This window comes from Helianthus annuus, chromosome 3 (assembly GCF_002127325.2).
Source record: "Helianthus annuus cultivar XRQ/B chromosome 3, HanXRQr2.0-SUNRISE, whole genome shotgun sequence".
Taxonomy (NCBI): domain Eukaryota; kingdom Viridiplantae; phylum Streptophyta; class Magnoliopsida; order Asterales; family Asteraceae; genus Helianthus; species Helianthus annuus.
The window spans coordinates 12,573,505-12,590,044 of record NC_035435.2 but is presented as its reverse complement, the minus strand read 5'-3'; the positions used below and the strand labels follow the sequence as shown (position 1 = coordinate 12,590,044).

At 39.8% G+C, this 16,540-nt stretch overlaps 1 long non-coding RNA gene across 1 annotated transcript; it reads right to left on the bottom strand.

The window, feature by feature from the left end:
- Positions 1 to 944: 944 nt before the first annotated feature.
- On the bottom strand, positions 945 to 12,815 carry LOC118490128. Its single transcript, XR_004888241.1, has 3 exons — positions 12,757 to 12,815; positions 1,946 to 2,009; positions 945 to 1,405 (listed from the first exon to the last, which is right to left on the bottom strand). It is a non-coding gene; the product is annotated as an uncharacterized LOC118490128 (long non-coding RNA).
- Positions 12,816 to 16,540: the final 3,725 nt, after the last annotated feature.

Here is a 16,540-nt window from a genome sequence, read left to right as displayed (position 1 = left end):
GTAGTGAAATGAAGATTTCATGGGAGGTTTTTCATATATCCAATTTAGTTATATAAAAAGTTTATCCATTTAATAGTGTAATCGAAATATTGAACTCCTACGCATCAGGAAATCAGGTGGTAAGCTAAAACAGATACACAACCCAAAAGTTATTTAACTAACAACCATAATGACGATCCATAAGTTATTTAACTAACAACCACAATGACGATCCTTGTAAATATTGAGACAACAAATTCACCCTATTTACTTACTTGAGGATGGATCGACCCGTGTTATGTATGTAGTTGATATTTGCATCGACCCTAGTAGAACACCCCGTGCTTCGCAGGGGGTTTCGGTTCTTGAATTTTAAGATCACAAAAAGTCTTCAAATCCATGAAAATTGAAATTAAAAATAAATAAATAAATCAATCAATCCAAACCCATGACAATACTCAAAAAAGGTCATGGATAACATTAACTCATTTGTAGTTCATAACAAGTTTAGGTAACGACAACATGTTTTGTAAATGATGTTAAGCACATACAAAGACGACCTAAAAATATTGCAAAAGGTATTTTAATACGATACAGCCACAAATATTCATAGTGGTAGTTCCTAAACAACATCAAAATAAAGACTACCTATATATTCATATCGTTTACAAAAACCACACCCAAGTGAATGGTCGAGAACGGGGCAGGCGGGGTACCCTCACGCTCGTAATTGAATAAATTTGATGGAGGGTGAGTGTGATCACTCCATTACATATTGGTAGGGAGAGGGGCACCCCTGATCATGTCTTGGTGGCACATGCGCCTACATGGCATGCCTTTCACTATCACCCTCACACTACAAAACACCTCACACTACATAACACATGGTCTAACTGATTGGCCAACAAAAGAGGCCAATGCACCACATGATACTATTCAAGTGGTCTCTATCAAGAAAGGGTTACTTAACCTAGTGCTTTTACTTTAGAATCATATACTTGATGGTTCTTAACGTACATTCAAGAGTATATCAGATAGAAACCAAAGTGTTTTCTCTCTTCAAATTTGTCGTTTAAGTTGTTTATGTATCTCTGCTGCACTTACATTATAACATTAGTTCTCTAGTCTAGTTTCTTATCTTATAAGATTATTACATGATATTCTTATGGTACTTCTAAAGTTTATTGCATTCCCATACAATTATCATAAATTCCAAAAAGATTACAACTCCTACCAGCACCACAAAAGAATAAAAGAAAGGCTATTTAAACATCTAATAGAACACAAGGATGAAGCAGCAGCAGCAGAGCATTTTATCTTAGGGAAAAGTGTACCTCCTCCAATGTTTTTCCCTTTGTTTCTGGCACCAAAATGAACACACACGAGACCGTAGCAGCACACAGTAGCATATACAAAGTGAAGGTTCCTGTCAAAATGAAGACACCCATAAGATACCAATTACATATAATCAAGAATTTTATTTATCAGGGGTGTTCATAAACAATCGAAACTGACCAAACTATCCAAACCACAAGTCCAGCAACTGGTTTGAGATTCATACGGTCGGTCCATGATTTACAGTTTGGACAACCAGGTTTACGATTGGCTGATGGGCTGGAACTCAAAACCAACCACGTAAACCGAATCAGTTGCTTAACCTTTATATTTTTATGTTCATTTTAAAACATGCAATTATAATTATGTATATAACTTATTTACAAAGTACTATCCTTATCATTTTGGACATCTTAATACAAACTCACAATTATGAAGAAAAATAAGAAAGAAGTCGGTCCAAACTGCCAAACCTAACCGTTTTGACTTATACGGCTAATCCAACCAACCCGGCTAAAATAAGAATTAATTACACTTTCATTTATCACTTTCTAAGAAACAATATAGTACGATATGATAAGTAAATTGCAATTGTTTGCCAACTACTAATATAAGCATGAATGCATATTACCTTATCTTTCATGTTCCATTGTCCCATTTGAAGTAAAACTTATCTATTTTCCACCGTCATGGTACTTCAATTGTTAAAAGGATGAGGTCAAATAGACGTACCCATGGCATATAAGCTTTCACGGTTCTTAAATGTAGTTTTGAGTTTCTTTATTATTGGTTGTTTTTTTTTCTCATAGGTTTTTACATCATCTTGATTACTTGACTGAACTCTGTACACCCATGGTTAATAATGACAAATCTTATGAAACATTTTATAAAACTCATGAGCCCCCCCCCCCCCCCTAATATGAATGTGAACTATGTACATCTACTTGTTAGGATGCATATACTTGTCGGCCGCAGGAGAGAGAAAGGCGATTTCCGGCGAGTGAAAGATAATCTCCGGTGAGAGTAAAAAATCCCGTTCAGCCGGCTCGACGATGAAGATTAAAGGGGATTAGAGAGCGAGGTTTAATCTATTAACACATTATATTCTGTGAGTCGAGTCTATCTTTCATGCTAATCTTCTTTTCTGCTTCATCCATTCGCCCCCCGTTCGTTTTTCCGGCAGTCGGCTCGACGATGAAAATTAACGTGGATTAGTAGTGGGAGGTCTTCTTGTTTTCACAAATTTTCGTGTTTCTGATTCTTTACCTTTCCTTCTAATCTTTCTTTTCTGTTTCAATTCATTCGCTGTCTGTTCGGTTTCCAACTGTGATAAAGAGTGTGTTCCTATTTTAAATCCTGGTTTTGATTGCTTAGTGGATCTGTTATTGACCGCGGCTATCGTGTATAGTCCTGCTTGTTCGATACGAATTCCATTAACCTTTTAAAAACATGTGATTTCTAATATGGAACGAGAGGAGGGTGAGATTGAAAGCTCGGGCAATTCGGCTGACAATAATAAAAACAATAATGAGGATTTAAACAGAGAAAAGGCAACTACATTCTACGTCTCTAATATTCATCCACACATCTCGGATGGTGAATTGTGGATGGAATGTAATAGAATAGACCTAGAAAATGTATTTTAGGATGTGATTTGTAATTATTATCTTCCCATATTATTGGGACTTGTATTCGGTATATATGTATGATCATGAATGAGAAAGGATCAAGGAATTATACCATATCTTTCATGGTATCAAGAGTCTAGGTTACCCTAGCGCCGCCCCCCCCCCCTCTCTCTTTGCCGATCGTCCTGTTCTTTGCCGATCGTCCTGTTCTTCACCGATCCTCATGTCTTCTCCATCTATTCATCCTGCTATCACCGTCAATAACATCAAGAACTCGGTCCCCTTAGTTCTTGATCAACAAACCAACCATTATAATACCTGGGCCGAATTATTCAAAAACCACTGCAAAGCTTATGATTGTTATGATCATCTTCAACCCAAGAAAACCGACACCTCTACCTCCACCGATAAACAAGCCGCCCCCTCTTCACCTAAACCTACCTATTCCGAGTCATGGGAACGTATAGATGCCATTGTTTTACAATGGATATACGGTACCATCACTCAGGATCTTTTACATACCATCATGAAGAATGATAACACCGCTTACAGTGCATGGACCACCCTTCAAAACCTTTTTCTTGACAACCAGGAGTCCCGCACCATTGACCTTCAAAACAAATTTGCCAATACCCGTCTCGATCAGTTTTCTAGCATGTCCGACTATTGCCAAGCTATGAAACTCATGTTCGACCAACTCACCAGTCTTGGCTCCACTACAACCGAAAAGCAACTGGTCATGCAAATCCTCACCGGCCTCAACGACCAATACGAGAACATTGCTCTCATTCTCCAGCAAACCGTTCCCCTCCCGGATTTCTACAATACCCGTTCTCGTCTGTGTCAGGTAGAGGAACGCAAAACGGCACAAGCAAAGGTCTCGGCACAAGCTGCGGGTACCGCCCTCACCACCACACCGGACACCTCAACTCGTCGTGATAACAGCCGGGATCGGTCCCGGAGTGACAACTCCGATCGGCGTAGTGATAACTACAACAGCCGGGGACGCGGACGAGGCCGGGGTCGCCGAGGTCGCGGCTCCTACGGTCGAGGTCGGTTCAACAGTAATGAAAATTACTACAATGGGAATCCATGGCAAGCACCCCCTTGGGCCGGCCCACAAGCTTCCTGGAATCAATGGCCCACTATACCACCTTGTCCCTACCCATCGGCCCAATCCCCAAACCCGGCCCAAGGTATTCTAGGCCCGAGACCTTCAGCTTCGGGCAGCGGCAACAGCAACTCGGCTCACTCTTACAACACCGGGTACTCACCCACGGATATTGCTCAGGCCCTATACAACTTAGCACTCCAACACAATGACTCCTCCTGGACCATGGACACCGGGGCCTCAGGTACTATGTCTCCTCAACCAACTATGTTCTCATCTATTTTTAAAAGCATTATTCGTAACATTATTGTTGGTAATGGCAAAACCATTCCGGTCTTGGGGCAGGGCGACATAACCTTACCACCACCCTTCCCGCCCTTTAAGCTTAAAAACGTCCTTTATGCACCTAACCTTGTCAAAAACTTAATTTCCGTAAGACGTTTTACCACTGATAACCAATTATCTGTTGAATTTGACCCTTATGGTTTTACTGTGAAGGACCTTCGGACCAAGAAACCTATCCTACGGTGCAATAGCTCGGGGGATCTCTACACTCTCAGCCCGTCCAACATCACCCACCTTTCTGCTGCTTCTACATTTGCTGCTATTTCCCAAGACATCTGGCATCAACGGCTCGGTCACCCAGGGCCCGCTGTTTTACAGACTTTAAAATCTTCATCTTCAATAAAATGTAGTTCTCCTAAAAATAACTCTAAACTTTGTCCTTCTTGTATTTTTGGGAAACACATTCGTCTACCATTTGCTACTTCGTTCACACATACTTTAATGCCATTTGATCTTATTCACAGTGATGTTTGGACTTCTCCCATTCTTAGCAATGGGGGACACCGTTACTATGTCTTATTTTTAGACGATTACACCAATTTTCTGTGGACTTACCCCATAGCAAATAAATCTGATGTTTTCACCATGTTCAACATTTTTACCAACTTCGTTAAAACTCAATTTAACCGCAACATAAAACAACTTCAATGTGATAATGGTCGTGAGTATGTCAACTCTCAATTTCAAACATTTTGCAAAAATAATGGCATGCACTTTCGGTTTTCTTGTCCCCATACTTCCTCCCAAAACGGGAAAGCTGAACGTAAAATACGCTCTATAAACAATATTATGCGAACCCTCTTGGCCCAATCCTCTATGCCTAACACATATTGGTCCCATGCCCTTGAAGTTGCAACCTATCTTTTAAACATTATACCCTCTAAAGTCCACCACTTTCAAACGCCTACCCATCGCCTTTATCATATCCATCCCGCATATGATCACCTACGTGTATTCGGGTGCATTTGCTACCCTCTCATTCCCCACACAACCATACACAAACTTGAATACCGCTCCACCCCGTGTGTCTTTCTTGGTTACCCTCCAAACCATCGCGGCTACAAATGCCTAGATCTTTCCACTCACAAAATCACCATTAACCGACATGTGCTATTTGATGAGACCATCTTTTCGTTTTCCACCATCCACAACCCCCACGGCCCAAACCATTCCCGTGTCACCTGCCCACCCCACTCCCACCTCAGCCCACAATCCTCTTCTCCCAGCCCAACATCAGCCTTTCAACCCCTCACCCCATACTAGCCCACTGCCCAATTCGAACCCAGCCCAACCTACATCTCACCCCACCCCAACCGAGCCCAATCCTCACACCCACTCCGACCAACCCGAGCCCACTCAACCCTCCCATACCAGCCCATCCCTTACACCTACTACCACCGCTCCTGTGCCCCCGCCACCTACTCGAACTATGCGCACACGTGCTATGTCGGGTATTACTAAACCTAAACAAGTATTCAACCTTCACAGTACCTCCATCTCTCCTATACCCAACAACCCTAAAGACGCCCTCTCCAACCCGGACTGGTTTAACGCCATGACACACGAATTTAATGCTTTAATTAAAAATAATACATGGGAACTAGTTCCGAGACAGGCAAACATGCATGTTATACGTAGTATGTGGTTGTTTCGACACAAATACAGGTCGGATGGAACATTGGAGCGATACAAAGCACGTTTAGTATGTGATGGTCGTACACAGGAGGTTGGTGTGGATTGCGGTGAGACTTTTAGCCCAGTCGTCAAACCCGCAACTATTCGCACAGTATTATCACTTGCTTTGTCTCAATCTTGGTCGATTAATCAGTTGGATGTCACTAATGCGTTTCTTCATGGGAATCTAAATGAGACAGTTTATATGTACCAGCCGATGGGGTTCCGACACAGAGACTTTCCAGATCACGTTTGTCGTCTTAGAAAATCGCTCTATGGTCTCAAACAAGCTCCCAGAGCATGGTACCAACGGTTTACGGATTTTGTGGTTTCTATTGGTTTTCTGCAAAGTAAGTGTGATAATTCTCTGTTTACATATCATCACGGGGGTGATACAGCGTATCTATTGATTTATGTTGACGACATCATTTTGACGACGTCTTCGGACATTTTACGCACGAAACTAATGGGCTCACTTGCATCCGAGTTTGCTATGAAAGATCTTGGTCCGCTTAGTTATTTCTTGGGCGTTCAGGTCACTCGCTCCGCCAACAACATGTTCTTATCACAACAGACATACGCCAGAGATATTATTGCTAGAGCCGGTATGCAATCCTGTAACTCGGTCGCCACACCAGTTGATACTAAACCCAAGTTAAGCACCACGTCTAGTCCTACTTTTGACAATCCGACGTTATACCGTAGCTTGGCTGGGGCTCTCCAGTACCTCACTTTTACACGACCAGATATCTCTTATGCCGTGCAACAAATCTGTGTACACATGCATGCCCCCACTATTGATGATTGGAACGCCCTCAAACGTGTCATACGTTATCTTCAAGGCACTTCCTCCTACGGTCTCACACTGTCTCCTTGTAGTCTTGTTTCTCTTCGAGCTTATACAGATGCTGATTGGGCAGGTTGTCCAGACACGAGACGTTCCACTTCTGGTTATTGTGTCTACATGGGTCCGAATCTTCTTTCCTGGTCGTCAAAAAGGCAGTCCACTGTTTCTCGCTCCAGTGCCGAAGCTGAATACAGAGCCGTTGCCAATGTGGTTGCTGAAATTTGTTGGCTGAGAAATCTCCTCCTTGAGCTTCGACATCCGCTACGGACCGCCTCTCTCGTTTATTGTGACAATATCAGTGCCATTTATCTCTCTGGCAATCCGGTTCAACATCAACGTACAAAGCACATTGAGCTTGATATCCACTTTGTTCGTGAACAGGTGCAACGAGGCAAGGTCCGCATATTACACACACCAACGCGTTTTCAGGTCGCTGACATTTTCACCAAAGGTCTACCGAAGGTCTTATTTGATGATTTCCGGTCCAGTCTCAACATTCGGCCACCTCTCGCTTCGACTGCGGGGGTGTAATAGAATAGACCTAGAAAATGTATTTTAGGATGTGATTTGTAATTATTATCTTCCCATATTATTGGGACTTGTATTCGGTATATATGTATGATCATGAATGAGAAAGGATCAAGGAATTATACCATATCTTTCAGAATGCATGAATTACGGGCATATCGTGGACGCCTACATAGCAAGAAAACTAGATAAGAGGGGTAACCGTTTTGGCTTTCTGAGATTTATCAAGATAAAGGATGTCGAGAAGATGACGAAAGCTCTAAACCAAATGACCTTTTATGGCTGGAAGATCAGAGCAAATGTTGCTAGATTTGTGAAGATTGGGAAAAGCTCAAGGACACAAGCAGTGGCGGATCCAGAAATGTTTTCCATCAGGTTCCTTTTGGTAGATTCTCACTATTTTTTTCTAAATCATACAAGGTTTCCACTAATTTTTTCCATTTTTTCCAAACCGAGGGGGTTCCCGGGAACCCCCAAAACACCCCTGGATCCGCCCCTGGACACAAGAAAAGAGATGGGTAAGAAAACAAGAGGGTCTGACAAATGCAGGAAATAATATACCAGTGGCACCAAACAACGGATATACAAGGCAGGGTGTTTCGTGGGCTGATGTTGCAGCAGGGAAGTCAAAACAGGAAACGGATGAAATTTGTCTCAAATTTGCAAATGAATCTATCCCCCTAAAGCTTTGGAGTGGTAAATCAGTTATAGGTGACTTGAGGAGTATTGAAGATCTAAGGGAAGTTAGTATGATGAAGAGAGATTTGTCTTTATAAAGATTCACAGGTTAGATATCTGGGAGGTATGAAGCTACTAGTAATCTTTGATTCGAATGATAAGTTGAAGATAACCCTGGATGAGGACAGAGAAGTATGGAATAAGTGGTTAATTAGTGTTAAGTTATGGAACGGTGAAGACATCCCCTTTGAAAGAATAGCATGGCTGAGGATAAGAGGAGTTCCATTACAGCTTTGGATTGACGGAGTATTTAACTGCATTGGAGAAAAATTTGGAAGAATTGTTAAGAAGTCAGAAGTGGATGAGAAGGATCTTTGCTTTAATGATGACACAGTCGGAGTAATTGTAAACTATGGAACGAGATTAACGAGAAAATTACTATCAATTGGAAACATATGTTATACACAGTGTGGGTTTCGGAAATTCATCACTTATGGGTGCCGGAGTTCATTAACGAGGTGGCTAAAGAGAAAGTGTCATTTCCAGCTCAAGTGGATCCAGATCCAGTAATTAACTCATATGAAAACAAGCAGACGAAAGAAATGGAGACCAAAGGAGGTAGTGAGGTGAAGTTTACTCCGGTACCGAAGAAAAAACAAACCGGAAATTTTCAGGCGGAATCTGAAAAGCCGAAGGAAGACATATTAAATATACAGTCAAAGGTTGGGACCGAGGAGTCACCCGTAATAAACATGCCGTCAAAGCTGGATGGGTCCCATAACTTAAATGGGGAGAGCTTTCTTAATGGACCGAATTTGGAATTTTCTTTTGGGCCTAAAACATCAACCTATAAGAAAAGAAAGAGACAAAATCTTGCTGAGGCCCGATCCAGTTGCTTAAAACCTCAGCCTGTTTTGGGTAAAGGAAGATTACCTGATTTGAACTTAGATCTCTCAGATGATTCTAGATCTAGGCCTAGAAAGAAAACTTTATTTAAAAGAGGTAAAGCAAAAAGAAGAAGGAATAAGGGGAAAATAAGAATTATAGAGGAAGAAATAAACAATTTCGAAATCAATGAGGGGGGTCTCGAGGATGAATTTGAGTCGGAATGGGAGGAAGAGGTGAATACGGAAGTTATCCAAGAGGAAGCTATACCAGCTGAATCATCAAGTGGAGAAAAATTTGGAGAATCTTTGAACAATGAAGTGGAGAATGAAGTTGCAGCAACAATCGTTATAGGGAAAGTAATTGGAATCGATCTGGAGAACCATGACACACTTCTAAGAGCGACAATAGCAGAAGACTTGGTGGATGCCACAACACAATGAATTTTGGTTCTATGAATATAAAGGGAGCAGGAGGTGTAGGAAAGGCCGCGAAAGTCAGAGAATTGCTGGTAAAATACAATTTATCTTTTTTTGCTATTCAGGAAACACAGTTTAGGGACCTTCCCCTAAATAAGATCAGGAAATTTTGGGATTCTACGGCTTTTGAATATTCAAAGGTAGATGCGGAGGGTAGATCAGGAGGGTTACTGTCGATTTGGAACCTAGGTATTTTTAAGCGAGAATTTGAGATAAAAAATCAAAATTTTATCTAATAAGGGGTCGGATAATTGGTGAAAATGTGGATTTGGTTATAGTTAATATTTATGGTTCTACAATTAAAGCCAACAGGGTAAGGATGTGGGAGGAATTATTATCAGCTAAAAACTTGATTAGTGGCCTTTGGATTATGCTCGGGGATTTTAATGAAGTAAGATGTCCCGAGGAAAGATTTAACTCCCATTTTGATGCATACGGTGCCATGAGATTTAATAGCTTTATTAGTAGTGGGGGTTTCCAAGAATATAACATGGGGGGTATGAAATACACATTTTTATCTGGCGATGGCACGAACCTTAGCAAATTAGATCGGGTATCGGTATGTGGGGATTTTATGAGTAGATGGCCAAACGCTTCTCTTTTAGCCCTTGACAGAGAGATCTCTGATCATAGTCCGTTAGTTCTTACTACGGTCAATAATAGCTTCGGTCCGCCGCCTTTCAGATTATTTAACAGTTGGTTTTCTCTCGATGGCTTCGATGAGGTGATAAAAAAGGTTTAAGTAAAAGATGCGACTCTAAGTTTAAGGATGAGGTGTTGGCAGTGAAACTAAGGACAGTCAGAGATGAATTGAAAACGTGGCGTAAAAATAAAAGAGAAGAAGAAGAAGAAAAAGAGCTGGTCGAAGCACAAAACAGGTTGAGAATGTTGGATGAGCAAGCGGAAATAAGGCGATTATCAGAAACAGAATTGGGGTTATGGAATGATTGTAAAAGAAAGATAAAAGATTGGTAAGATAAAATGGCTGCAGATTTGCAACAGAAATCAAGAATAAAATGGGTGGGTTTGGGAGATGAGAACACTAGTTTCTTCCACGCAATCGTCAACAATCATATAGCAAGAAATCAAGAATAAAATGGGTGGGTTTGGGAGATGGGGTGTGGGTGACAGATCCAGGTGAAATAAAAAACCAAATTTTGCTAGCTTTTCAAACTAAGTTCAAAGAACCGGAGTCTTCTAGACCTAGAATTGGTGTTGATGGTTTCAAGAAGCTTAATCAGGGTCAAGCGGAAGATCTGATCAAACCATTTTCAGTGGAGGAAGTTAAAACTACTGTATGGGATGGTGGTGTAGGGAAATCCCCGGGACCGGACGGTATCACATTTAAATTGATAAAATCATATTGGGAGGACCTAAAAGGTCTAATAATGGAGCTAATGAGCCAGTTCTTTACGCATGGAACGATACATCATACGTGTAGTTCATCTTTCATCGCACTCATTCCGAAGGTACACGATCCTATTACTCTTTCTGATTTTAGACCCATATCGCATGTGGGGGTGGTGAACAAAATAATCTCTAAGGTTCTAGCTAATAGAATGAAGAGTGTAATCAAGAGTGTAGTGTCAAATGTGCAGTCGGTTTTATGTCAAAAAGAAATATCATTGATGGGCCGTTGATAATAAATGAAGTGGTGGGATGGGCAAAAAGACCAGGAAAAAATTTGTTTGTGTTTAAGGCAGACATTGAGAAAGCGTACGACACACTAAACTGGAAATTCTTAATTTCTATACTTACTTACATGGGCTTCCCGCCAAAATGGAGAAACTGGGTAATGGGTATTCTATTCACTAGTAGGGGATCAATTTTGGTAAATGGTTCACCCACTAGTGAATTCCATTATAAAAGAGGGCTTAGACAAGGGGGGATGCAATTCTAACAACAAATTAAGGTGGGTGAAATGGGAGAAAGTGGTAGCATCAAAGGATTTCGGCGGTCTTGGTATCGACAACATTAGAGATACGAACTTGGCCCTTCTATTGAAATGGAGGTGGAGATTAAAGATGGAGACGGATAGCTTATGGGTGAAGGTTATAGAATCGATCCATACGAATCAAAGAAAAATAGAATCGATACTGTGTAAAAAATCCTTACCAGGAGTATGGAAAAGGATTGGAGACATTGACAAGGAATTCTTGAAAAGCAATATTAGTATAGAAAAGAATTTGAGAAGCAAAGTCGGGAAAGGCGAGAAAACTCTATTTTGGGTTGACACTTGGTTAGGTAACGATCCGTTAAGAATGCAATATCCAAATTTATATCAATTATCCTCCAAGAAAAAGGCTGTGGTCATGGATAATTATAAAATAATTAATGGTGGGCGAGTTTGGGACTGGAGCTGGACGAGGGCACCATCAAGCAGTGAAGAAAAAGAGGAAATGGAACGCTTGAAGGATCGGTTGCAAAATCTGCACTTAACACATTCAGGTGACTTATGGTACAGGAAGAATTTCGAACATCAAGTTTTTAGTGTAAAAAATGTCAAATCCACACTGAGCCAAAATCTAGATTTAAACTCTTCTCCAAATAACTTCAGCTGGAACAATTGGGTTACGGGTAAAAGCGTTGCATTTGTTTGGAGAGCGGTGGACGAGAAGATTCCTTCGATGGTGGCACTTAGAAATAGAGGAATAGTCATGCCGAAAGTCATTTGCAAAACATGTGGTGTGGAGGACGAAACGGCAGTCCATATACTCCTAAAATGTAATTTTGCTAAAAGAGTACGGGAGATAGTCACGAGTTGGATGAAAATCCCGGCCGTGATCTCGGAATGGAACTTAGCGGAGCTTCTATCAGAGTTTTTTGAAATCCAAAGAAGTCGGAACATAAGAAAAATAATTCATGCAGTCGCAATACAAACGATGTGGATACTATGGAAGACCAGAAACGAACGGGTTTTTTCGGGACGTCAAAGTGTGGTACAAACAGTCGTGGAAGAGATAAAGGAGGTCTCGTTTCAAGGTGTGAAGATAAAGTCAAAACATAATGGGATATCGAGACAAGAATGGTGGGATTTTAATTTAAATGTGTAACATAGTTTGATTTCTACTGTTCTGTTTGTTCGTTTTTTTTTCTCTTGTTTGTTTTCCAACTACTGGCTGGATTTGTGCTTGTTTTGGACCTGGTTTTTTGGTTTGAATGAAGTTCCGTTGGCTATTCAAAAAATAAAAAAAAAAATAAAAAAAAAAACTTGTTAGGATGCAATCAGTGACATTTATATTGAAACAAATAATAATATCAACAAACCTGCTCCCTTAACCCGACACTAAAATCATCCTTCAATTGCTTCTTTGTCATTGTTGCGTGTGTTTGTTACGTGTCCACCATACTAATCCCATGCAAGCTTATCAATTGGTTATTTCTATTAGTTGTGTTTTTAATAAACTATGTGGTCAACCACGTGGCCCATGTTTCCTGTTTTATTTCCTAACTTTTAGTAGTGGTTAGCTAGAATTTAGTAGTCAGCTACATCTCATTTCTATTTAAGTATTGTAATTGCTATCAATTAGATTATGAATGAAATGAATTAAGTCTTAAGTTTCTCTCTAAATATTCTTCTAGTTTCCATCTATTTTATTAGGAGTTTGACCCACTTTAACGGGTTATCTATCAAACCAAGTGGGTACATATCAGTGGTATCAGAGCAGTCTTGATCCACTCCTATGGACGCTCGTGAATGGAAGGCTTCAATGAATCGGATTGAGTCGACTCTTTTTGAGATAATCAATCTTCTAAAAGAGGAGTCTCGAAGATGGGCAACCGCACCCATTTTTTCTATACCACGACCCGTTTTCGTCAACGTACCACCAACCTCGTCACCCGCTGCCGCTACACCGCCTACAACTGCCACTCCAAAACCAACCCTAAAACCTATACCAACCCCATTGGCTCCAACACTAGTTCTGTCGCCGCAAAAAGCCACTGTGACCAAGCCGTCATCCAAACCAACACCTACTCAAATTCTGATTAAGACATCAATGGTTTCTTCTAGGTTGAAGAAGGTTGTGAGTTCACCGCCAACAACGAAACAAATGGCATCAATCAAAGGGGTGGTCAAAAAACTCGAGTGGCGCCCCCCGTGGCGTTATATCGAAACGGCTCCGAATGCTACCGTACGAGTCGAGTGGCGACCACCGTGGTCTATCTGAAGTTTCGCCTTGAGGACAAGGCGAGTTCGAGTTGGGTGGATTGTTACGTGTCCACCATACTAATCCCATGCAAGCTTATCAATTGGTTATTTCTATTAGTTGTGTTTTTAATAAACTATGTGGTCAACCACGTGGCCCATGTTTCCTGTTTTATTTCCTAACTTTTAGTAGTGGTTAGCTAGAATTTAGTAGTCAGTTACATCTCATTTCTATTTAAGTATTGTAATTGCTATCAATTAGATTATGAATGAAATGAATTAAGTCTTAAGTTTCTCTCTAAATATTCTTCTAGTTTCCATCTATTTTATTAGGAGTTTGACCCACTTTAACGGGTTATCTATCAAACCAAGTGGGTACATATCAGTGTTCCATCATGCATCATTGCTACATATTTAGTTATAATCTATACGACCATCCTGCAAGTCAACATTACAAAAAATTTCAACACAGAATGTCAAAAGTCTCAATGTTTTAACTCAAAATGAATACTAAATCATGTAAATTATATACTGGTAGTGAAAAAACATACATTATTCTGATTGGTTTCTTTTATTGGAGTTCATCAATGGTGATATAGCCACTGCCATCTTTATCAAAATATGAAAAAGCAGCAAACAAATAGTCTTCCCCATCATATAAATTAAACAATCAAAATACTCTAAATCTAACTCGATTCTATGATCATCAAAAAGGAAGAGCAATACCACAAACCCTAAATTTATAGATATAGATTATAGATAAGATTAACCCACCATTAATTTGCAAAATTCATTAGTCTCTACCTTTTACTAACCAATTTTTTACGACTTTATATTGCTTTAGTGAAGCACTAATAATCAAACTCTTGGTTAGGTCCTATGTGAACCATATGTGTATAATTATATTGAAGGTCCCTCACTTCCTACTTTAGTAAACTAATTCTCCTATGTATTAATTCTCCTATTCTCCTATGTATTAATTTAGGAATGAAATGAATATTAAACAAATTGTAATATAATAAAATATTATATACAGCTTTTTTTAATAGTTTTATTATCTATGTATTATAATAATTGTTATCCCCTTTACTTTTTAAGTCTGATAAGTTTGGTGTTAACCGGTACTTGTATCAAAAATAACGGTTCGTTATCGGTAAAATACCGGTTCGTTATCGGTACATGAAGGTACAAACCAGCACCAGCCTGGTACATACAACGCCAAAAGTTGGTACCGGATTGAGTTTGATAATCTTTTAGTTCGAGAAATTTGGTACTGTTACCCAGTACCATTTGCTCATCCCTGATCACGGGTACCGTACGAACACCAACGGTATCGTACAACTTTTTTTTAGTTTCAGGGGTAGGGATGAGCTCGGTGTCAACTGATACCGAATCGTTATTGGTACCGAAAATACCGGTTACGATATCGGTATATGAAGGTAAAAACCGGTTGCGAACCGGTACTAGGAACGCCAAAAGTCAGTACTGAATTGGTACAAAAAATATTTTGGTTCAGGAAATTCGGTACCGGTACCCATTACTATTTTCTCATCTCTGACTACGGGCTTCTACCGAACAACATCATTACCATACAACTTTTTTAGTTGATTTTCTTTCGGTTATTTTTTAGTGTTTTTTATACATTTTATTTTTATTATTGTCAGCGATTTTGTGTGCAACGCGCTCGTAGTGATTTCAAACACATATAAACGCAGACTAAATAACAAAAAAAGTTCGCGGCAACGGTTGTTCTAACTAGTAATAATAATAACCATATAACTATTATATTTTATTTGATTTTAAATTTACAAGAATATTTTATGTTTTAGTAGAAACTTTACGAGTTAACACGTTGCAATGTGTGTTTGTGGTTCAACTTTTTACGTCTATTTTCCTGGTTTAGCAGTTCGGTACAACGCGTGGGTCCTAAGTCAAGTCAGTTATCATTTTTTCATGTCTTACATTTCAGTCTAGTTTTTGCGAATTAACACGCCGTAATGTGTGTAAATGATTCAACTTTTTTAGGTCTACTTTTTATTAACAGCTTTTGCGGACACACGTAATACTAGTTTGATCTTAATTATCCTAATTCTCAACTCGGCCTTTCTCTTTGGGCCTAAACTTTGGGTCTGTGCATGGTTTAGACCTTTATTCTCCTAATTTTCGATTGGGTATTCCTTCTTTAGGTCTACACTTGGTCAGCTCCTTCATTGGTCTACGTACACTTGCTCTGGATCAATAGGCTAAGTGATGGTATACTTGGGTCAGGCTTAAAAGCCTATAGTCATTATTTTACATATTGGGCCGCTGACCAGACCTAGGGCTGTAAACGAACCGAACGAACACGAACAAGCCCTTGTTTATGTTCGTTCGTTAAGGAAATAAATTTGTTTACGAACGTTCATGAACACTTACCGAACGGGATTTTATGTTCGTGTTCGTTAATTAAGAAAATGAACGTGTCACGAACGGTTCACGAACAGAACACAAATAAATCGATGAAAGCGACATAGTCTAGCAGGTGGATGGCGGATGAATGAATACTGGAACTTGAAGCAATAATAGTAGAACGGAGGATGATAGTGTTCGTCAATGTGAATATTGAGAAAAAATAGAGGACCGATGCATAAGCACGAAGGGAATCGGGTTTTCTATTTAAATTTTTAGGATGATAAAATAAATAAAAGTTAAAAATATAAAAATTTTAGATAAAATAGTAAAAGTACAAAAAAACTCATGAACAATGTAAACAAACGAACATGAACGTATGTTCACGAACACATTACCGAACGTTCACGAACACAATTGAACGAACGAGACCTTTGTTCATGTTCGTTCATTTAACTAATCGAACGAAATTTCTTGTTCGTGTTCGTTCATTTATTAAACAAACGAACATAAACG